At 36.7% G+C, this 24,691-nt stretch overlaps 1 protein-coding gene and 1 long non-coding RNA gene across 4 annotated transcripts in view; one reads left to right on the plus strand and one right to left on the minus strand.

The window, feature by feature from the left end:
* The first annotated feature begins 245 nt into the window (after window positions 1-245).
* Window positions 246-24,691, plus strand: part of LOC6501137 (histone-lysine N-methyltransferase, H3 lysine-79 specific) — a 36,084-nt gene continuing 11,638 nt past the window's right edge. Inside the window, exons 1-2 of one of the 3 annotated variants that reach the window (XM_044717398.1) lie at window positions 246-460; window positions 1,107-1,326. The gene's annotated coding sequence lies outside the window, so the exon portion shown is untranslated. Of the gene's footprint in view, window positions 461-926; window positions 1,327-24,691 lie in introns of all 3 variants that reach the window. The other 2 variants (XM_014911414.3, XM_001954584.4) reach the window with 2 other exon arrangements.
* LOC116654773 lies at window positions 2,216-2,805 on the minus strand. The gene is made up of 2 exons (XR_004310016.2): window positions 2,689-2,805; window positions 2,216-2,628 (listed from the first exon to the last, which is right to left on the minus strand). It is a non-coding gene; the product is annotated as an uncharacterized LOC116654773 (long non-coding RNA).

Consider the following 24,691-nt stretch of genomic DNA (forward strand, 5'->3'; position numbering starts at 1 on the left):
AAACTAGTGTTGAAAAATACTACTGCTGAGACAAACAAAAGCTGATTGTTATGAAACCCTATTTAAATACAAATATATTTGGAAATATATTGAAGGCTTTCTTATTTTGTGCTTATAATAACATTAAAATTCAAAAAAATTCTTTGAAACAACTCTTTTCTTTTAAAAATAAGTAAAAAGTCAACGAACCGGTTAATAACGAACCGGTATGAATGGTGTGCCAAAGCAAACACGAATGAAAAACAGCTGTTATTTCGAGCTCTGGCCACACTAATACCACACAGTGGAACCAAACAGAGGCACACAAGAAACCGAAAACCCAGCGCGAACGAACGGACAGCGGAGCAAATAAAGTGCGGGTGTGTGTGCCTGTGCCTGTGTACTGAACCTTTTTGGGCCGCAGCAGAGGAGAAAGAAATCGCCAATTATACAATAGCCGCTTCTCGACGGCCAAAATCGAGTAAGTTATTGTGGAAATCATTGAATTACGTGAATGGCGTGTGGGCCACACCGACAAAATCAGAGTGCGCGAAAAAGAGTGGGCACAAAAGGCAATAGCAGCAGCAGCGGCAAAAAAAATATATAAATTAATGGCTGTTAATGCCATAGTGTGTGTGAGTGTGTGTGTGTGTGTATGTGTGTGATTATTGCTTGAGAGCTAAAACAAATGCTCAAGTTGCAACAAAGAAAATTTTATAAAATACACGATGCGATGAAAAAAAAAAAAGAAGAGGCTGCTCTTAAAGAAAAAGAAGAAGCAGTAGCCGCCGCAAGTTTTACGCTTGTGTTTGTGTCGGTGTGTGTACGTGTGCGTGTGTGTGTGTGTTTACCCATACTGATGCATAAGAAGAAGAATGGGCAGCTGAAAGGAGAATAAAATAAAGAAATAAAGTGAAAAGTTTAATAATTGTGTGTATTTCTTGCAGAGTTTAACAACGAAAACATAATAGTAATAGGAAAAAAGAAAAGGAAAAATATATATATATATATATATAATTTGAAAAGCTTAATTAGTAGTGTCTAATAGTGAACTGCGGTTTCAAGTAACACAAGTATCTCACGGTCTTCCGTTTCTTTTTAAACCGGAACGTCATCAACATCAACAGCAAGAACAACAGCAACAACAACAACAAACATCAACGAAACAAGATCCAAAAACTTCAGAGAACGCGAGAAGAGCAATCAGAGAGACAGTAACAGAGAGAGCTAGCGAGAGAGAGAGAGGGCTAGAGGCGTCGGCTAACGGCTTATCACATTTGACAAAGCACGAGGAGGAATAAGAAGAAGAACAAGAAGAAGCAGACCAGAGCGCTGAGTGCGCGAAATGTGAGTAAAAATTTTTTGAGTCAAAAGAAATCAAAACTTTTCTTATCGCTAAAAGTATGAAGTGAGGAAGAGTGAGAGAGAGAGAGAGAGAATGTGTGTTCACTGTTATTCTCACACTTGTCGTACTAGGAATGTGCTTACAATTTACAAAATAAATAAATAAAATTCATCTAAAATCGGAGAAAAACTTGCTTGTTTGCTTTTACATTCCAATAAGAATCTTTGGAATTTGTAGCATCTGTCGTTCGAGGCAATCAAAAGTTATCCATGAAATCCAATTAAAGACAAAAATGCCAGAGATTGCTGTTGGCAAGATCCAAAGCGTCCAGTCCATCTAACCCGACCTGACCGCAGTCTCTGTCAATTAAAAGTTGTTGCAACTGTTTTTCTTTTATTTTTGCATGCCAGAGCGAGAGAGAGAGGTAGCAAGAGAGGGGGAGGGGGTCTGGGAGCCTAACGTCTCCAGAATTAATTTCTCTTTCCCTTTTGTGGCTTGTGTTTGCAAAATTCCAAGGCACACACAAAAACACTTGAAAAAAAATTGCCGAAAGAGAAATCCACAAAAAAGACGAGAAAAAAACGTGGCCAACTAACAAAAATAAGTTACTTTGCCGCTTAATGTTGTTATTGTTGTTGTTTTGCGGCTGCTGCATTGGATACACACACAAACAAAAAAAAAAGGGGGGAAAAAAGATAGCAGCAGAGGTCTTGCTCTTCCCACTTTATCTCCTTCATTTGCTACTTTTGTTGTTTTTTATTTTAGTTGTTGCCATTGCACTCTACTACTCCACACTCCACTCCATTCCGCCTACTGTTTCTTCTTTTTCTAGCTCCCCTTCTGGCAGCTTTCAATACATACATACATATCTACATATATGTGTGTTGTAAGTTTGTAAGCTTGTATGTAAAAAAGGAAAAAAAAAAAAAATATACCGTTGCGAGTCAGTAGATGTTTATTGTTGTTTTTTTCCTCCATATCTTCTCTCTTGTTTTCCGCATCTCTTCCTGGTTGAGGAGTCTTCTCCCATTTTGGCGCACTCTTTTCGTTTTCGTAGCAATTGGTAATGGAACAGTTAGAAAACTTTTCCTCCTCCTCCGCCTTCCAAAAAAAAAAAATCTCACTCTTTAGATCATTGAGATTAGAGAAGAGATATCGCCGCCAAATGGGATGCATCCGCTTATGTGGTGCATCTTATAGATACGAATTGGCTGTGTATCTAGTATGCGGGCCAGAAATAGTTGCATTTTGGAGGTCTGCAAGGCGAAACAATGCCATAAGGCTACAGTACGCTCCACACGGAACTGTAAATGAAACAAAAATAGATAAATAAATGCCGAAAACAGAAACAACAAGAAACTTACAGAATGCAAGGGAGGCTAGGGAAGAACCTAACGGTAAATGTTTAGAATTAAACTTAAATTTAGAACCGAAAAGTAGAAAAGTTCAAACGCAGCTGCACCAGCGAACGAAAATAAATTCAAAGTAGAGAAAGAAAACAGAGGGAAAATGGAAAAAAAGGTAAATATTACAGATTTTGTAAGCTTTGATCTTGCATCTCTTTCTGATTATATTTATCTATAACTCTGCTTCTTCCGCCATGTGTTTTTGGCTCTTTTTTTTTTTTGACAGTTGAATGAACTCAAGGTATTATAAAGAAAAAGAGAAAACTAAAAAAATACAACAATAAATAAGAGAGAATAAGATAAAAAAGAAAATATAATAATAGTAGAGTAAGAGTAATAAGTTGTGGTTATGTTTAGTGCACTTATTAATATAAAATATTTATTTTAGCTTTAATGAGCCCCTAGTTGGAGCTAATATCTTGCCCGCCACTGTCTATAGATAGTGAGAGGAAGCGGGCCAGTGAGCGAGAGGGCGAGAGAGACATGACCAGTCAAGCCACAAAAAGTAATTTTGTGTTGGGGGCTAGAAATAAGAGGAAAAAAAAACAAAAAAAACCAAACTGCGTGCAGGCCTTTTTCAATACTGCTGGAATGGGGAATGGAGAGAAGAAGAGAAGAAGAAAAAAAATAACAATAAAGGGGTGTGAAGGGGGAGGGAATGTGGGGAGCTAAAGCCAGACAGTAAATGAAGTTTACGTCGAGTTGTTGGCCCGGCACTGTTTGTTGCCTTTATTGGTTTTCCTTTTGCCTCTCTCGTTGTCTCTGTATTTTTGTAGCTTTTATTATATTTTTATTTTTATTTCTATTTTTTTTTCTTGTTTAGTTACTGCTGGATTTGCAACTTTGTGGCTTTGTGTGGGGCATTAGATGCATGGAAGGGGGGGCATCATGTTCACACTGATTGGTTTTTTCAAGATTTTTTTTTCTTTTAAAAAATTCAAGAGAATTGAAGTATTTTTTAGTTTTTGTTACAAAAACAAAAACAAAGTTTTTAATAATTTTTACAAAAAAAAGAAATGTTTTTAGACTTATTTAGTAGATATTTTAGTTTATTTCTATTAATAGTTGATTTTTAGTAATTTTTTTAAAAGAATTTTTACTAAAACTTAAGTTTTAAACATTTTTCTCCTAAAAATTTATTTAAAAAATAATGTAAAACGTGTGTTTAGACAAATTTTTAAAGATCTGGTATTTTTTAGTTGATTTTCATAAAAAGTTGAGTTTTAAAATAATTTTTAAAGATTTTTTATGAAAAACTGCATTCTAAAAATGATATAAACCTTAATTTTAGACATTACTTAAAAGATCTTGTATATATATTAGTTGCTTTAAATTAATAATTGATTTTTAAGGTAAAGTTTTAAATATTTTTCACTAAAAATTGATTATTTTTAATAGATTTTTGTTCAAACTTTAATTTAAAGACTCTCTAGTTCCTAATTTTTCTACCACAAGGCCCTAAATTTTCACTCTCTTTTGTGGAAAATCTCTTTTCTAAAAATAAAGGAATTTGTTTATTTTTCCAAAGAGATTTCCATAAAGCCCTGGGATTTATGAGATGTTTTTATCTTCACGACCTTAAATACTTGTTATATATATATATTTTTTTTTTTTTCATTCATTAAATTAGCAATCAATGGTTACAAATTGGGGTTACCCCCTCCAGTCTGTTCTCTCTGCCATTCCCTTTACCAATTTTCGTCTCTGTGCATTTTTTTTTGTGCTGATTCGTCGCTTAATGGGCTTCACTTGAAATCGAATCAGCCAGGGACACTCTCCAACTCCCCTACTTGTACATATACATATATATATATATATTTTTTTTTATGTGTAGGGGGTGCTGTTACAGTTGAGGCTTTAAGTTCTGGCCCATAAATCGATAAATGTTTGCTTAATTCTGCTGCCACACCTTTTACTTTTTTGGGGCCAGCAGGATGTTGTTTTACTCTAGATTTTCCTCCAAAGCCAAGCCAAGACAACAAGGCATCGCTTTTCTGCAAAAATAATCTCAAAAACAGCCTGAAAAATTACAAAATTAAATACAAAATACCAACTCTCCTAAGCTTCAAACTCTAATACCCTTAAAATTCTAGTTTCTGGCATTTCTTTTGATGGAAAACACGCACGTACTGCAGGGCCAGCCAATCTACTGCAAAATATATACAAAAATAAATATATATTGTTCGCCCAACACGTTTTGGGGGCTCTGGGGCTGCCATTTGGGGCTGTAATCTCGATCAAATGGCGTGATTGACTGATTTATCAAGGATTTTGGCATGTGACTCCTTGTCAGAACAGCCTGTTTCCTATTTTCTTTACCATTTTTGCCAGTTTTTATTTGACGGATGAGGTGGAGGGTCTTGGGTTCTATTTTAAGTTATATACTTTCAGATTTTCAGAGTTTCTAATAGAAATTGTTACTTTTTAAAGAGTTTTCGGTTAAAAAAAATGTTAAAAATTTAAGAAAAGTTGGTTTTAATTAATGTATTCCGTTCTATAAAGATTCTGAGAAATTTCTTGATAAATTTCAGACTTTTTAAGGAGTTTTGGGCTCAAAAAATGATAGAAAACTATGTTGTTGTTAAAATATTCCGTTTTTAGAAGGTTCCTAAGATCTTATGGAGGTTTTTTTTGTTAGGTTTAGTGGTTTTTTTCTTTCAGTGTCTTACAATTTAATACTTTTCAATTAAATGTAGCCTCAAAAATGATAGAAAAGTATAGTTTGCATTGAAGTTTTCTATTTTTTTGAAGTTAAGGAGTTTTCGGATATTTATAGGTTGCTATCATTCTTTCTTCTAAAAATTCTATATTTTTTAAAGCATTTTTGTCTCAAAAATGAAAGAAATGTATGATTTATGGAGGTTCCTTTTAGAGATTCCTGAAATATTCTATACTTTTGAAAGGAATTTAAACTTAAAAGTGATAGAAAAGTATACTTTTCTATTTCCTTTCGCTAATAATCGCTCTATTTCTTTCGTACAGGCCCTCAGATCTCTCAGATACATGTCGAGAGAGGTAATAGTAATAGTATCTGTCAGATACATGGATAGTATCTTCCACTTGGCTTTCGTAGCCAGCGGGGCATGAAACTGTAAATTACAGATACAAAATGGCAGGCATCCGTATCCGTATGTGTATCGTATCTCTTGTACCTTTTGAGATGCTTTGGCATCTAGAGGATACTTTGGCTGAGCCAGATAGATGTATGGACTGCCATACATTTTACCGCTGCCGTTATGCTAAAATGCCATAAACATAAACAAGGAGAACATTTACATACATATACCCCCCCTCACATGTTCTTCTTACATGGCAACAGAGAAAATCGATAACGAATTTACGTTGCGTTGTGTGTATTATGTATCTTGTTGTACATGCGCAAAATTCCACAGTCTCTGCAACTTTTTCTTCTCGTAGACAAAAACAAAACAAAAGCCAGTCAGCCCAGCAGATTCCAACCAGAAAACCCCACTTACCCCACACTTATCAACCCCCCAATTGAGATACTCTACTTCAGGACCACTGAGATTACCAAAAGATTAGCCTCCCACAGAAAGGATATTAAGGATATCTTAGTTTCAACTATTGGTTCGGGTCTTTAGCTTCATAATACATGTTTTTTGTAAATTATTTATAGAAAAAAATAATAAAATTTAAACTATTTTAGACTCTAATTAAGAGTATCTTATAACCTCTCAGATTATCCTTCTCTCGCTCTATTTTTGTGTCTTCTCTTTCTGGGCTCTCAGTCAACGCTGTCATTATTTTCATTTTCAACTTTTTCTTGTGGCATCCTAAGCCAGAGAAGCAGCTACCGACCCAACCCACCCACAATGCGACCTCATTCGCACAGAAGGCAGAGGCGGCAGAGCAACACCCCACTCCCCACCCACCCCCCTTTGAGCCGCAGCTGGCAACGCACATTTTGATAACATTTTTGATAAAAAATAATGCGGCAACAACGCCCCAAGAGCTCAACTTTTGGGGTAGATGGAGGGGGGAGGGGGTGTAGTATACGTGCCAGGTCAGTGGGTGGCGTTGGGTGGTCTGGCATCTTGTCTGCGACACACACACACACACTCTGACACACACACATGGGCGCAGTATCAGACTTTGTCTGTGTTGGTGTAACTAGTTTTTGCGCCCATTTTTACTTTGGCATTCTTCTTGGGGGCTGCGAGGTTGCCGCATTTCACACACAGGAAGAAATTAAGGGGGAGAGGGGGGCAGGGCACTATACATAATACATTAAAGTTAGAGATTAAAAATGAAAAAAAAATAAAGGAGTTATAAAGGAGTTTATTTATTTTTATAAATATTCTAATCTCTTTCAATTGAAAATTGATTTTTTTCTAAAATTTCTTTCAGTGTTTGTATCTTTTTGTTGAAAATCTTCAAGTTTTTATCTATTTTATAATAATTCCTTTGATGCCAATAATTTAATTCATGAAATATGAAGATAGATGGCTTTCTTGTAAGTATCTTGTAGGGAAAGATACTTTTTTAGAACCTTTGTGGAAGGCAGACCACGTAGGTGACGAAACTTTACAAAAAATTTTAATAGGCCTACAAATTTTTTGAGTTTCTTAACTTTTTTCCATTAGTTTTTATTTTTTCTTGAAATTAGACATTTCCGATACAAATTTTCAACAAAAACTTACTGTTTTGCAATAATTTGTGACGAAAAAAGGGAAAATTTAGCAATTTAGAGAAAATAAGGTGCTTATAGCCTATTAAAATATTAAATTTAAAACTGCTTCAATTAAATATGTGACCTACCCCCCTTTTAAAGCCAAAAAACAGCAACTTAAAGCCCCAAAATCAAGTCTATGAAGAAAATTAAAGGAATAATGAGAAGGAGAATGGCACGAAATAAGCCACGCCCGTGTTACCATTGTGTGTATCACATTACCCCCTAAAAACAAAAAAGAAAGAAAGAAACCTATCCTGGAAAGCCAATCCTGGCACACCGCCTCCCATATCCTCGAATTTGACATTTTCACATTAATTTAATGTCAGACCAAAAAAAAAAAGAAAAAGAATTCTGACGTCCCTGACGTCCTTGCCAAAAATAGGAGTGGGGGTAGGATATTTAAATGCAGACGCCATTTTCTATTAGTCCACACATTAAATTTGATGGCGCGCCATTTAATACGAAAACAAAAAGGAACGAATAAGAAAAACAATATCCTGTCAGGACAACCACACCCTCTTATCCTCGCAGTTCTCCTTGCCAAAAAAAAAAAACAAAAATAAATAAATAAAAAAAACTTTTTCGAACCGAAAATAAAACCTAAGCTAAGCAGAAGCTTCTTTTTAGCTGCTGTTCCTTTGCTGCCATTTTCGCTTCTCTGTCCTCCGTTGTTCGTACTTCAGCTCGTTCTTTCTTGTCTGCCGCTGACAGCGCCCCAAAACAGGACCAAGACAGAGCCGGAAAGAGAGTGTGGAGCGGACGCGGAGAGTGGGTCACAATCGGGGGAAGGAGATTAGACTTTAAGAAGGACTAGGGAAAGAAAAATAAATATTTTATATTATTAGAGTTTTAAGGAATTAAATAATAGAGTTGTAGAAAAAAAAATTATTTTTAGAGCTTATTTTTTATGTAATTTAAAAATCACTTAAAAGTTCCAGTGACGAAAGCTATGACATTCCTTAAATTTATTTTTTCAGTTTTAGTGACGAAAAAAATGTCAAAATTGAATATTATATTATATTATTAAGTTTCTATATGTTATTATTTAATTTTATGTAATTATTAATAAAAAAAATAATATTATATGGGGTAAATATTTGAAAAAAGTTAGAATTAATTAATATAAACTCTTAACAATAAACTACTAATCAATAAATAAAAGAAACCTTAACAAATATTTCAATTTGATAGAAATAATAAGAACAAATAATAATTTTAGCTAGGCAGTTCTAATAATATGACCACGACTGTGAAAACACTACCGAAGGAGCCCACAACCCCTAAGGACTATACTTTTTTTTTTAGCTACTGCTCTGCAATTTGAAATATTTTGCCAGGCACCGCCCCAAAAAGTTTCTTTGGGACTAAAGGAGGTGATAAGGGGGTGTGTGGGAGGCAGCTCCACAAAATGATTATTTTTCATGCTTTCTCATTTCATTTTACTTCCCTCACACACACACACACTCTGACAAGCGGAAACTTTCACAATAATGTTGCCTTGGGGGTTGCTGCTGCTGCCTGCTGTCGCTGCGACGCTGGCAGCGATGCCACCTCTTTTCCACCCACTGGGCGGCTAAGATGATGATGAAGAAGAAGAAGCCCAGCATGCCTCACGTGCGCTGCCTCTGCCGACGCGAGCAGTAACGTCGGTAGCGGCATCAGCATTGTCTGCCCTTGATTTTATCGATTTTCGCTCTCTCCGCCCGTCGCTCTTTGGCCTTTTTTGGCTGCTGGCAGCGACGTCGACGTTTGCTCTCTGACAGAGAAGCCAGCTGACGGACTGTTGGCTATAATTAAGAATTGCAAAAAACAAAAGATTAAAATAGAAATGCTTTAAATAAGTTAAGGAAAAATAAATATTTTATTATTAAATTAATTTTTTTAGTTATTTTTATCAAGTTTTCTATATAAGTATCTCTAAGATACTTTTGTTTAGCATCTCTGTCACATTTTCTAGCCCATCACTCTGCAATCTGGCGCACAAAAGCTTAGCTTCTGTCTGTATTCTCCGGCCGGCTCTTTCTCTCCCTCTCCTCTGCCTCTTCCTCTCTGCCTCTCTCTCTCAATCCCCAAAGCCTCCTCGACTCCTCTCTGTTTTTGTACATTATGTGCTTTTGCTCGGCTTGTATTTATGTGCTGACTGCCGCCTGTTTCGTTATTTATGGCATTTAACCCCACACGAGCCACACTACCACCCACCCACCCAGCTACCCACCCAGCCACTCACTGAAATTGCTTTATTCACACAGAGAAACCATACACACATACACAAACATTTAAATGTATTGCCATGTGCTTTAATCTTTTGCCGGAAAATGTTTGCAGAATTTAAACTTGTACCGTTATCGACCGTTATCGTTTTTGGTGCATTTAAGTTTTAACATTTTACCGTTAAAGTGAGACCAACGCCCTCGTTAAGTGTCTCTCTTTTTTGGGAGTATATATGGCTATCTCTTTTTTTAATTTACTGTTGTCGGAGGTCTGGTCCTGTCTAGCTTTTAAATTTAAAAAGGGGTTAATTGGTTCACTTTAAAAATAAAATTTAGCTTCTTAAAATAGATAATAACTATAATAACTAAGATATATATTAAATATCTATATATTTCTATTATTATCTCCATAAAGAAACCGTCCCTAAACCCACTCGGACATAAAAAATAAATGTAAATCCCAATTATTGGCCTAAAATTCATGATTTACTTATTTTCGAAAATTTTTCTTATGGTTTTGGGTTTCAGAAGACCCTATTTCCTTTTATTTTTCGTCCTTTTTAGACTCTCTATAAATCCCTATTTGAAAAAGGCCCAATATGCAAAAGGAAATTCTTTCTTTCGTCCTTTTTGCGTCTGCGGTTTCCCTTAATAATTTATTGGCAAGCGTAATGGAGCAACTGTGTGGGGTTTCTCTCATTAATTTTTAAAAATCTGAAATGGAATTGAAGGGGGGATGCATATTTTATGAAACAAATAAGTTAGGAAAGTGGAACTCTTTCCTAAGATCCACAAATTATCTTAAAATAAGAACTATATGATTTTATTGCAAAAACCAAAACAAATTTCGTCACAAATCCCAAGCCAGACCCATAAATTTCAAACTGTCGCTGGTTTAAGGTCTGGGGCTTGTTTGTTTATCAGATCGGAAGACCTTTTATTCGCTTTATTGAAGTGTGTTGCCCCCTTCAGAGATGGGGATTCAAAGAAACAACAAAAACTGTCTACCGAAACACGCCCATATTCGTCCAAAGGCTATTAACACCATTAAACGGTAAAAAAAAGAGGGGAATACGACGTCCTAGGGTCGTCAGACAGACTGAAGTTCTATTCTACATGTTGGGTGTGGTTTAGTTTCTTTTTTTTGCGCTCTAAAAACAAAAAAAAAACAAAACCAAGACTCGCAGAGGAGAGTGTAATAAAATGCGAGTCGCGTGCTTGGGCATCATAAATATAAAACTCGCAGGAAGACGCAAGTTAACCCTTCCTCGTAAAATCCGCCCCTGACCTCCGTTATGGCTCAGTGCACACGCCTCAGTCTCAGTGCCAGTCCAAGGTAGAAATCTTAAAGTGCCCAGGTACTTGAAGTGAAATGTAAACATGACGAAACATGTCCTTAAACTTCTTGTGCCAATTCTCCCTCCTCCGCCTCTCATTCGTCAACTTTATTCATCTCGCTCCATTCCACTCGATGTCTCGTTTCTTGACAAGCCCTTTTTTTACACTTCTTTTGCACTTTTGCACTTTTATTTATGCGATAAAAATAAAGCGATAATAAATGTGGCGGGCCACAAGCGAAAAGTTATTGCACTCTCTCTCCCGCTCTCTCTCTCTCTTTGTCGTGTGCAGCAACAGCTGTTTGAGTTAAGAAAGTTGCTGCAGCAAAAGTTCAATTGCCTCGTGTCTCGTGCCTCGTGACTCCTCGCCCCCCTGGAAACTTGTTCCTCTCTTACCACCAATAACAGTGCATTTGCATTATTTATTAGCTGTGACTGTGCTCGGCTATCCATTCATTTTGCATGTGTTGCGTAATATCCGCTCAGCCCCTCTCTCTCTCTCTAAGAGATATAGAGGTGGGTGTAGGGCAGGTCTTGGCTTTTTTTCTTGAAAAAGTACTAATTCCTCTTCGGAAAACCCTTCCAAAGTAATCCATATCTTGTGAATAAAATATCATTTTATTTCCCTTATTGCCATATAATTAATTTCCCCCACGATTTGCATAGGAAATTGCCCTCCTTTTGGTTCCTTAGCTTATAAAATGATAGTTGTTGGAAAATAATAACCGATTTATTGATTTTATGATAATTGAGGGAAGAAACTTTAGCGAAATATTGGCGACTGTATCTTCCAAGTGTTGGCGGGGTTTTTTTTTCTCAGATGACGTTGATATTCTTGGTAGGGGTTGACTAATAGGTATTTCCTAGGTATTTTCCTATAAAATAAACCCGGGAAAATTGACTCAAAATTTAACAATTATTTATTTTCTTAGATATTGAGGTAAAATAATTGAAAAATTATCTTAAATTAGAAAGTAGCTTAAAAATCGGATAATTGGTGGATAAGATATGGCTATCTTTGGGGTTTTTAACAGGAAATTTTGTCAAAAAAAATCTCAAAAAATTTTGTTTTGTTCCTAGATTTTGATAGAAATTGATGGAAAATGTATCTAAAAATCATTTTACATCTCCCGCTTAAGAATAATATTAAGATATTGTCTCCGAAGTGGGCCATTCATCCTTTTTTCACAATTATTTAAAAAGATCCTTTACAAAATGTTGATAAAAAACGGAAGAAAAAATGTCATTCTTTAATTTCATGGAATTTAAGAGAGAATCTATCTACAAATCGTTTAAAAACTTGCACTTTAAAAACCTGTTTATTATTAAAAGTTACAGTGTTTTTTTTATTCATATATTTTTCATAATTTAGCAAGTGGACCCCCTTAAAATTAACAAAAAAAGCTAATAGGCTAATGAGTTCTTCGATTTTTATGAAAATTTAAAGAGAATAATTATAGAAATCTTTTAATCTAATAAGTTTTAAATTCTAATTATTTTTAAAAAAGATTTTAGAATGTTTTTAGGGTTCAAGTATTTCAATTATTTTGTGAATATTTTTCAATTACATAATTGTTTTTTTTTTTTTTTTCTATACACTTCTCAGTGTAACTGAAATGCATTATTTTTCCGAACTCAATCACATCCGGCATTGATAACCTCATATTATAGTTTTTTTTCAAGCGATAGTTCTTATCAGCGATTATACAATAAGTGATGATAAGAAGCTTAAAAAAAAGAATAGAAAAAAATGGATGGTAATTTCTTCCAATTTCATTAAATTAATTATAAATAACTAGAACTATAAATAGAATCTTAAATCGATAAAAAAATATTCGTAGTTCCTGGGTGACAGGCGGGAAAATATTTGCACACACTTGGCATTTGGCTTATAAATAAAATCTGTGTCAAATAAACTTTGCATGTTTATGACAAATTCTCGTCGCTTTTGCCGTTTTTATTGTTTTTGTTGTTGGAGGGGGTGACCTGCTTTCGGTTCGACGCGTGATTCATAAAAGCGGTTCCAAGTTCAGTCGGAGGAATAAACAAAACAAAAAGTAAAAATAAAAATAAAAGAGAAAAATTAAAATACAACAACTATATTTGCATACAAAATTGCAATAAAAGTTGCATTTTTATATTTTTTTGTCCTTCGTGCCTACAAGGTACTTTGCATGCGTGCCAAATGCGATAGTATTCGCTCACGAACCAACTCACGAAACATTCTGGGAAATGAGCGCCAAAACGGTGAAATAAAAACACTAAAAAAGAAAAACAACAACAGTTGGATGTAATTGTGATTGTTTGTTGTTACACCGGCATATAACGGTAAATTGTAAGCGGCGATTACAACACACAGACACACTCGCACACCTGACCAGGTGCCTTCTCTAGCGGTTGAGTAAGTGAGATGGCATTATAGGAAACTGAACATTTGCCACCTCTCTCTCCTCCCCTCTTGCACTTTAATTGCAAAACATGCCAAGGCAAAGGAGAAAAAAAATAGAAGCAAACAACGCACAAAAAAAAAACATAACACGAGTGTGCCAGACAGGTTGTTGCTAAGTACTTGAGTGTGTGTGCGTGTGCAAAAAAAAAAAAAAGGTAAAAAAAATTAAACTCAAGACTCGAACTCGAAATTATTAAATTGCAGACGACGCTTCACTAAGGAAAGTTAGTGGTGGGGCTAACAGAGAGGGTGGTCTCTTGGGGGGAAAAGGAGCTTTGGCGGCGGGGCTGCGAGTCACGCACAGACAAGCGAAGAAGGAGAAGGAGCAACCATGGAAAGGCAGGGCTGGAAAGTATACTATAGGTTCTAAACATAAATTTGATTAATTTATTTATCAAATTAAAAAAATAAAAACAAAAAATAATAGTTTTTCCAATTAGAAAAAAAAAAGAGAAATGTTAATTTTTTTTTCTGAAAAACAAAAACAGTTTTTTTTTTATGTAATGAGACACCTGGATAGGTACCACTGTACCTTGTTGGGGAACAAAATGAGTGAGTGAGCAGCTGAAGAAGAGGAGCAGCCGTGAGTGGCGTGTATGTGTGTGTGTGTGTGATAAAGGTCGTTGGCCAAGCGGCGACGCTGAAATCGCGCGACAACAACAAGAGGAACAGCAACAATGTTGGTAGAGAGCCAGTCGGAGTAAGAGAGAGAGAGAACACTCTCTGACGATGTATTTTTGAAGCCTAAGGGCATGAAATGTATTGCAGGTTTTTTTTTAGATGCTTTTGTTGGAACACGGCTATGTATAGGCCGCTTCGGTTTTTGGTCGCCTGAAAAACACGTTCCCGCCACAACAACAACAACAACAACAGCTACTCCGCATACAAAATAGACAAAGCCCCAAAAGCTAGAAAGAGACAGAAGCATCGAAATATTTTACCTTATGTGGGTGGTTCTCTCCAGCCTTTAAGGCCAAGTTAAAAGGCCCAGCCTTATCATAAAAAACAGGGCTTTAAAACCAGCAGAAAAATATATAATTTCAAATGTCATGTGATTAAAAAGAGAACCTAACCTATAAAACTAAAAAGCTATTCAAGAATAAACATGATCCACCTTGATCTTGCCTGACATTGAAACAGGTCTTGAAAATAATTTAGAATCATGTCTAAACAAGCACTCGATTAGTGATTTATTCATCAATCTTAGGAATTATGACTAACAAATTACTTAAATTATTAAAAAAAAAAATAGTTATTCTCAGACTCTGAAGTTCAAAGCTCAAACACGCACACTGATGTTCAAAAGCAATGACCTTTAAAGTTCTGCTGCTGAAAGCTTGAAACCTTAGTCACCGTATAATGATTATTATGGGTTGTTAGAGCAAAAAAAAAAATATAAAAAACGTCAAGGCGAATTGCATTGCATAATACTATACAGGCAGGCTGACTGGCTGACAAGTAGAACTCGTTGTCATTTCCTTATTTAATGTGACACTTGTTAGCTCTAGCCTCGGATTGCATTGAAATTGAGAAGAGCTACTCTGGCAGCCAAGCTCTCTATTTCACTTCTCTATCTTACAATTTTATTTCCTCTCTTTTGAACACCTGCGAGTGAGTAGAGTTTTTTTTTTGGGGCCTCACTGTGTGTGTGGTGTGGCGTACGTGACTGGCACTGACTGCAGTTATGCTGCTGCTGCTATTACGTCGTCTATGCACTCACAGACACCAGTGCGAAGGTAAACTTAGAGATACGGATACCGACGCACCTCACAGATACAGATACAGATGCTGAGGCAGACACGCACGACCGAACACCTGTCACACATACACCCCCAATCGCAACACGCTCGCACTCACACACGAAAAATTCAATCTAAAAGGGGGGGGAATCTATCATTCTACAGTGGAGGTCAAAATATTAGGTTTTAATTAGGGGTTTTTAAGAGTTTGCCGCCAAAATGAGAATTCTTTTTAAAATCTTCAGGGATTAAAATTAAATTTTAAATATTTATTAAATATATACTAACTAAATATAATATATATTCTTAAAAACAAAGCTCCTAACTCATCTTTCTGCTGACTCATCTCCTATGATTCTCAATCTTGAGATGCAGCGTTACCAACAGCATTTGTTTTCCTTTTCTGGGGGAGCTCTGTTGCCAAACTTCACCCAGACACCACCGCAGCCAAAAGTTAGCTTCAATTAAAACAGGTTTTTTTTGTTTTTTTTTTGTGAGACACTGCTAAGAAAACGATCATGATCGAAGCCAGCCTCTCCCCCATCTCCGTCCATCTGCCATTGTTTTCTTTTATTATTATTTTTATTATTGTTGTTTTTAGGCATTAATGTTCACTGACCTTTGCCGAATTACTAATAATAATAATTCTGTTCGTTTTTGGATCGAAAACGTAGTATATTCAAATGAAATATCCATATTTCGGAGTGCTTTCTTTGTCGCCATGTTTTATTTATTTTTTTTATTGTTTACAGGCGGGAGAGACGACCTTCAACTTGATTTTTTAATTAAGTTCAGTTCAATGAACTGAAACTGTCAACGTCTGCTTTATGTTTAATTTGAATTTATTTTTTCGTTCATATTTTTGGGTTAAAAATGCAAACACAAATGTTTTGTGTTATTTCGTTGTTGCGCATATAAATTATTATTTATTTTTGGGATATTTTTGGTGCAAGAATATGCAATAAAAATTATTTTTATAGAAATGAATCATAGAACTCTGACGACACACGAGATTTTTCCTCTCAAAGCGTTCCAGGGTTGCCAAACTTCAACAGATAGTCTCTCGGTTTAAGCTTAAACTTTCTATCTCTGGTTTCCTTTTATCTCTCGTAACTCATCTCGGCTTACAGCTTCTCTAGCTAGGTGGGATGTGCCATAATTCATGAAATTTAATCGCTTTCTTTGTATTTTTTTCTTTCTTTAACTATATTTTATGACTCTCTTACTTGCCCATTTGTTTCATCATAAATTTTGTGTCAGAGTCTCAAACAACAGCAAATTATTTTTTCAATTTACATTTTTTACCATATTTCATCTTAAATTCCACCCGGAAACTGTTTCAAGAGCGCCCCCATTCGTTTCCTTCGTTGTAAAATGCTACCCAGCTCCTCGGAACTCAAAACTCGACCCAAACCACCCAAATAATGTTAGACTTTTGCTACTTACCCGGAAATGCTCGTCTCGCACCCTTTCCGCCGGGATGCAAAGTGAGCTTTAATACATTTATTAAATTTTTACACAAAAACAAAAATTAAAAACATAAACTAGACATATTTTAATATATTTTAAGCATATTAATTTGAAAATCATAGGTCCCATTTTTTTTTTAAAGATAAATTTTGAATAAAAGAAAGATTTTCTCAGTGATGGAGTTTTATGAGTTGCATCTGGACCATCCCCTGGGGTTACACTTCCGAGTCTCGATGGCAACCCTTGTGGCAGGTTCTTCTGGCACCACCACCACCCCGTGGAAAATTGTTGCACTTCTTGTGTTGGGAAAACCTCCACCCAGCCACTACTATTTGATTTTCCCATATAAATTTCAGGGCAGTAGCTGGGGGCAACCACCAACCTGACAAACACTATCCAGGAAGGATGTTTCAATTTCTATTTTGTTTCTATATGCTTCCTTTTTTTTTGTTTTTTGTTTTTCTTCTATGCTCCGTTACCGTTTTTATCGGTCGTTTGAGCTTCTGGAAGTGACAGAGCAACCCTGCTTAGGAGAGTGAAAATTGGCAACATTGCTTTCCTCTCTCTCCCTCTCCCTCCGTCTTTTTCTCTTCAACTCCTGCAACCCATTTTGTGGGCTTGCCTTTGTCCCTTTGGTTTTCTTTTTTTTTTTTGTATCTGGTGGGTGTGTGTGTTTCGTTGTTCTTTTGATTTCTGTTGTTCTGTTTTTTTTTGTATTTGTTTTTTTATTTGGTGTAGGTTGTTGTTTTCGGTCTACATTATTTTCTTTCAACTCTGTAATTTAGCCAGGGTTTTCCTCTTATTTATTTAAGGCTCTCGGTCTTCCATTGCCTTTTGTATTTTCAGCATGTTTTAGTAATGCTATTGAGTCCAGAGTTGATTTGGGTTGGGTTTGATTATATAGTATATACAGTTACGTGACCACTAGCACGTACAGTAGCTATTACCTAGTACAGTGAATACCAAAAAAAATGTTTACAGTGAATATTTGAATGAAATATTTCATAAATTTATTGGAAGTATTAAATCAAATCCCATTTCCATAAAGCCCTTAAGCCTCTTTTTCTTTCATCTACGCTTTTCTTTTATTTTCTCTATTTCTGTTCTATTTATGTCTAATTCAGAGATTCTTCCTGTCTGCTTTTTCTAGTTTAATAATTGAAAGCCTGCATGCACTGGTGTTTTTTTTTTTTTTTTTTTTATTAATTACTGACCCCATTTCTCATATATTTTTTCATTCAGGCTTTAAACTTTGCTCTTCTCTACAACTTTTCCGGCAAATAATGCTTTAAGTTGGCAAATAGTTTCCACAACTTTGTTTTCCCAACAAATTTAATTGCAATAAATGACCTATTTCGGTGTAGTTCACCTGAAAGTGCCAGCAATTAAAGCCTTTTTTGTAAAATAATAATTTAATTTATTTAATTTAAAGTGAAAATACTACTGGCTATATTGACTTGATGTGGGAGGGGGAGTGGGGTGGTGCTTGTAATTATGCAAATTTACATAAACATAACCTACTAACTAAGCACGCAATTGAAACAAATGCACTCGGCTCTCATCTCTCGCTCTCGTTCTTGCTCTCACTCCCACTTCCCACCTTCTCTATTCCAACCCACTCTCTCTGTCTCTCTCTCCCTCTCGCACTTGGTGAAATAGTTGACCTAGTTTTTTGGGGGGGCTTTTGCTTGCACTCACTTTAACTGCAGTTGCTCTCCTCCACCTTCCTCCATTCCATTCCTTTTTTCGCATTAAAAAGAGCGGTGGAGAAGTTGTTGTTGGGGCGCCGCCTGGCGGTCTGTTGTTGCGGCTGCTGCTGCCGGTGCCTGTCCTGGCCTGCCCGCCTGCTTGCTCCCATTTTGCATGCATGCATTCTGTGATGATTTTTTTTTTCCCGCCTTTCTTCTCCCCATCTCTTTTTTTTTTTTTTTGGATGGCAACTCTGTCGCTGTTTTGGTTTTCCCGAGTGGGGGCGGCAGGGCGGGGTGGGAATTGGGGTTGGCCTACATTCGCTCTCTCTCTCAGGTTTTATTTTGACGTTCTCTGACTGACGTTGTTGTTGCTGTTGTTTGCAAAACCTTTTGAAAATTGCGGCAGGTGCAATTTTTTTTCATTTTTCCATCGTAGTGCATTTTCTTTCCACTCTTTCCATTCCCCCACCCCACCGCTAACTGTATCCAAGGCAGACATAAAGAGTGAAAAAAAAATACAAAAGCAAGACCGACTGAGAGGAATTCTCTCGGCTTTGTTTAATTTTCCACGTCCTTGTGCTAAAAACAACAAAAAATTGCTGGAAAAAGGGGGGTGCTAGCGCGCCAAGGAGGGACTCTGCACTCAGTAGCACTTGGCGAAGAAAAAATCGATAAAGCAATTAATGCCGAAAGAGTGGCGGGCGGGCGGGCGCTCCTCTCACTAACAATTCCACCCACCGGGCCAGAACATCCAAATCAGAAGCACTAAGAAGAAGAAGCGGGCTACAAAAATAAACAACATGATGACGTTGTTGCTGAACGAGGTGGGGAGGAGGTGGAGGAGAGATTGAGTAGAGAAAAGAGAAGAAGAAGCTAAAGCAGAACAGGATTCTGAAAGCAGAGTCAGAAGCTATTGCCATCCCGTCCGTGTTAATAAAACCTCCCCATTATCACCAAGAGCGTCACCACCGCACCACCATTCACCATTGCCTTCTCTGCCATCATTATTTTCGAGCCAATCCACCCGCAATTTTCGCCAATACTGGGTTCTGGTATACCCTTCCCCTAAGGAGAGTTACTTCCAATAAGTAATAGACCCAAAAATCGACTACTTTTAGTTATTATTTTAGGAATTCTTTCAAAACAACTTCATTATCAAAGACAATTTTTAATAAATCTTTTTCAGATTTATAATAAAAACTTGTACAGTGTCGCTGCCACATAATGTACGGCTGTTTCTTTAAATAGCAACAAAAAATGCATTTTCTTTTCTGATTTTTTAAAGAAAACTTGATTATTGAAGAGGATTTTTTAATAATAACTTCATAAAAACGATTTTACAATTATTTTTAAACTTTTCAATCGTCGCTGCTGCATAATGTACGGCGGTTTCTATAAATATCAGCAAAAATTCATCTTTTTATAGGATTTTTGTAAGAAAAACTTGATTATTCAAGAGAATTTTCTATAAAAACTCCTTATAAGCATTTTACAATTGTTACAAAACTTCTACAAGCGTCGCTGCTGTATAATGTACGGCTGTTTTTAATAAATTTCAACATTTTAGAGTGTTTTCGGTTGAATATTACTTAGAGAGTTACTCTTTAAGGATTTGGTCTACAAGAATTTCATAATTATACGATTTTTCAAGCGCCGCTGCTACACATTGTACGGCTGTTTTAATAAATTTCATAACTTTAGAGTGTTTTCTGGTCTGGTATTTCAAACTCGGATATTATTTCGTTCAGAGCTGCTTAAGAGTGCTTATTGCTTTTGAAATTCTTCTCTCTAAATGCTGGTGATTCCTTATTTTCCATTTTATTATTGTTATTGCAACCCCGGTTGCTTGGAAATTATTTGTTTGCTTGGCGAACGTGTGCCTCTGTTTGCGGCTTTAATTTCAATTCATTTCCAGACTTGACTTCCCACCTCCTGTCACCCACATATTTCCAACTTTAAGAGCTTTGCAAACAATTCAAGACTGATTTTAATTAGGGTTGATTAGGGGCTTTAATAAATTAATCAGTTGTTTGATTTCTGGTTGAATTTATTCTTGAAATTTCTGACAAATAGCATATGCTTGGGTTGGAAATTTTCACTTCTGTTGAGAGATCCTTTCTAACAATATTGATTAAACTTAAATCCCGGGCCTGTCAGTCCACCCTGCTCCTTCTGATTATTTCTGCTCCTGTCAGCTCCAGGACGGGTAGGGCTTAGCGGAAAACTATTTCTGATTTGGCCAATAAGGAGGAGGCATCCTTTTGACGTAAAAGCTAATAAAGGAGATGAAGATTTTCAGGTTAAAGGCGAAGATGTTATGCTCTATATAGGATGGGAACAGGATAGAGTTCTATATAGTTTAGTATTATGTATAGAACCTACTCCTATTTCCCAGTTATCCTTGTCTAAAAAGATATATTTGGAATTCCTCCACACCCACTCATGTGAAGTTGGCCCAAACCCCCACTCTCTACTCTACTAACTTGGCCCAAAACCCATCATCATCATCATCATCCTTCCCTGCCAACGCCGGCGTCTGCGTTTTTATGACTTTTTTTTTCTCTTTCCTGTGAGCGGCAACTTTTCAACAACTTTTTGCATATTTCAGCTCAGGCCAGGCCCCAAAAGGACGTAGGATCCAGGACCCAGGCCTCCCCACCCACATTACTGTATACATATTTTATAAGTTGAGGGCGGCGGCCCACCCTTCCCGGGACGAGGTAGTTTAGAGGTATTTTCCTCTCATCCTCATCAGCTGCCGCTGTTGCCTCGTTTTTTTTCCCAACATGCGCATTTTTTTTTGGGTGTGGGTTGAGGTCGAGAGGTCAGAGAGCCCACCACCCTTAAAAACCCAACAAAAGGAAGCCGAAAAACGAAGCTCAAAAGAGTGACTTTTCCTTGAACGTTCGCATTTTTTGGTCCTTCGAGCTTCGAGGCCTTTCAACTTGGGCGCTTTAAAGTCTGCCGCTTAAAGCCAGAAGCCAGAAGCCTCTGGTCTGCTTTGAAGTGCCAAGTTTTTGTTGGCAAGTAAGTGGCTTATGGTTTATGGTAATTCAAAATCGATTACCCTTCTGAGCCTGAACCTGAGCCCTTGTCTAATTTTTGCTTTTCTTCTCAACAATCTCTGGCAGTTCACCTTAACTGCCAAAAAAGAAAACATACTTTCGTGGGTGGGGTCGTTGTTCCTGTTCCTCTGAAGCTTTTTTTCTTTTTGTGGAGGTTTCTTTGTGCATTTTAAGTTCTGGGTGTGGCTCTAAAGTGCGTTAATGGTGTGGATTTTGGTGAAGTTGGGCAACAAGGCACTGCCCAAAAGGCAGTTCTTGTTTTAGTTCCATATCTTCTCAGAATCTGAGAAGGTGGATGGAAAAATAAACTCTTTTTCAAAGACTATCATAAACTTAACTGACTCCTTTACTCCTTTATGAATTTAATTACTAGGCTCTCTCATCTGGCACATGTTTTCATTGCCATTTAATGTCAGAAAGAGACCTTTGTCTCTTCCGCTTGCGGCTTCAGGTGGCAGCTGTTTCTCGGGAAACCGCAGGACAACAAATTACATATGTAAGCAATGCGATTGATGACCTTCCGATCAGATCGCATCAGATCACAAGGGGGAGCTCCATCATCCGAAATAAACAAAAAAAAGTGGAGGGGAACTGTCTCTGTCCTGTGGCACGTACCACAAGTACTCTTCCTCGGTCTTCCTGGACAGGTGCTTGACTTGCAGCCTGTTTTTTTTACGAATTTCTGTTGCTTTTTATTTTATTCGTTATATTCCCCTTATTTGTTGCAGAAACCTTATTTTTCTTACGAAATAGCAGTGTTTAAGTGGGTCACTTGTGTGTGCCACTTATCGGGATGTTTCCAAGCCTCATTTCTAAGTCAAAAGTAAACAATTAAATGGCCCACACATTCCAATAGGTTGGCTCTTTTATGACGTGGGCTTATCAGCAAACATTTGAAACAAATAGATATAAAGTGCATTTATGGATTTTTTTTTTTATAGAAAATGGTGATAGAGTGACCTCAATAGACTTTCAACCCGGAAAGTAATATTCAAAAGGCAAAAACTAATGTTTATGATCAAAGTTTTAAGAAGAAAAATAAACAAAAATGTAGTTAGAACTAGAGAGAGCTCGACGGCAGAAATAATTAACGAGAAATCAAAGCGTAAACTAATATGACCTTGGTAGCCCACTTGGGGCCAGCCAACACAAACGGGGCGGCAATGACAGCCAACACGTGACCCTCAGAAAAGCAAAAAAAAATCAAACAAATTATCAGAAAATAAAACACAATCATTGACGTATTTGTTTGTTATGGAATGCGAAATCAGGCATATTATGAAATGAAACCGAACGCCACCAGCCGATTAGATAAACAGAGCCCGAAACAGAGCCAAATACTATAATTGACAAATGCTTTAATTGCCAGCACAATTGACGACCTTGACACACTGCGTTTAGAACAGGAAAAGTATATTTATATTTTTGAGATATATATTTTTGAGAACTTGCTTGTGAGCTATGTACTTTACAGGCTATAGTTTTTAATTAAAACTTAATTTAGTTGGGAAATATCGGAGAATAAAGTGGGAGAGGGCAGGAACCAAGGCAGACTGCGTGGTTTCTGGGGCAGAAACTCATAAAAAAAAGAAAGGTCATAAAAAGTCATAAAAAGATTATATTCACAAAAAAATATTAAAAATTTGGTTTGAAATTCCAAGAAATATTAAAAATAATAGAGTTTTTTCTAGGGAATTTTATTTATTTTGCTTATAATTTTTTTTTTTTATGACTTATTAATGCTCTCCCTAATTTTCCTAGTGTAGCTTGCCAGTGTTGGAGAGTTGAAAGAGATTGCTTTTTAAGTAAATTAAAAGCGCTTTAGAACTAGAACCCATAACCTCTCATAATTGTGTCAACTTTTCAGAGAATGAGTGTGAATACGAATATGAATATGAGTATGAGTATGAGTGTGGGTGCTATAGAGCCTCTAAATGTGTGTCACGCCTCCACAGACAAGCAAAAATAATATTAAAAAAATAAAAAAGTGCAATATAAACAACGTGGGAGTGTCTAATTAGCTTTGAAAGTGTTTATATTTATTTTTTATTTTCTGTTTCAAGTTTTGCTTAATTTTATTTTTTTAACATTTATTTCCAAGCAAATAATTGCCTCAAGCAAGAGGACAAAAATCAAAAGTCCTTTTTAGAAAACATCCCTTTTTAGAGCCAGCTAGACAGTAGCTTTGGGAGAAGGGATATGGGATATAGAGTATAGGATGTAGGATGAGATGAGATCCTTTGTTGACGGCTGTCTGGTCTGCCTAAATGGGAGATGACTTTGCCTTTTTGATTTTACGGCAGACGGCTAAGTTCAATGGCTGATAAATGGGCTTACTTTGAAGAGGTCCTTGGGGGAGTTGTTTAATGGCCACTAGAATAATAAACAAGTACTTAAAATATTATTTAAAATATTTTGTATACATCAAGTGATAGAATCTGTGGTAGAAAATTAAATTCCAGTTGCCTTTAAAATCCAGAAAATGCAATTTTTTTCACCTTTATTGATTAACAATAAATTGTTGTAGCTATCGATGCTATTTTTTGTTGCCATTTTGCGTTGGAAATGGATGAAATGGGCGACCTGTGGTCGGTGTGGCAAGGAGGTGTGGGTGGCAGGAGGCCACATGAAGCTTTTGTCTGCCTGTCTGTTGGGGCTGTCATGGTTTTATGTAGATACAGATGCACAAATACACCCAGGACAGAGACACAGATACAGATACAGATACAGGAGCGGGAGGATACAGGATGAATGAGGATACAGCACACGTGCCTGCATAAACAACAACAACAAGCCACATAACCCAGCTTCTATATACATTTCCACATAGATATATATGATCTACCGGACGTGTTTGTACATAAGCTACTGCAGTTTTGTTTGCAGTTTCCAGACGGGTTAGATTATATGTATATCTAGTGGTATGCTATGCCATGGCACATAGACTGTATCTGTATCTGTATCTGTGGGCTGGACAAAAACCCATTCAATTTAATGTGGCGCTTGTCTAGCCAAAAATGTTAACGCTAGACTGACTGCGCCCCGAACTCCCGCCCCGCCCCGAACCCCGTTTATTGAAGCTTCAAGCTTCGACTAAGCCCATGGACGGACTATATTCTATGCTATTTTCAACTTGCCCCCGGCAATAAGCTTTAATTAGAATTCTCACAAGTGACGGGTATTTCGAGGAATTCTTTAATTCAGTGCCGAATGGGGGGTTGTTATTGATTTTCCAGCGAATGGCTACCACCCCCAGCACCACGCAGTCTCTTTTGGGGGAAGAAAAAAAAAAGACTGTCGTCAACGT

This window comes from Drosophila ananassae, chromosome 2L (genome assembly GCF_017639315.1).
Source record: "Drosophila ananassae strain 14024-0371.13 chromosome 2L, ASM1763931v2, whole genome shotgun sequence".
NCBI lineage: Eukaryota > Metazoa > Arthropoda > Insecta > Diptera > Drosophilidae > Drosophila > Drosophila ananassae.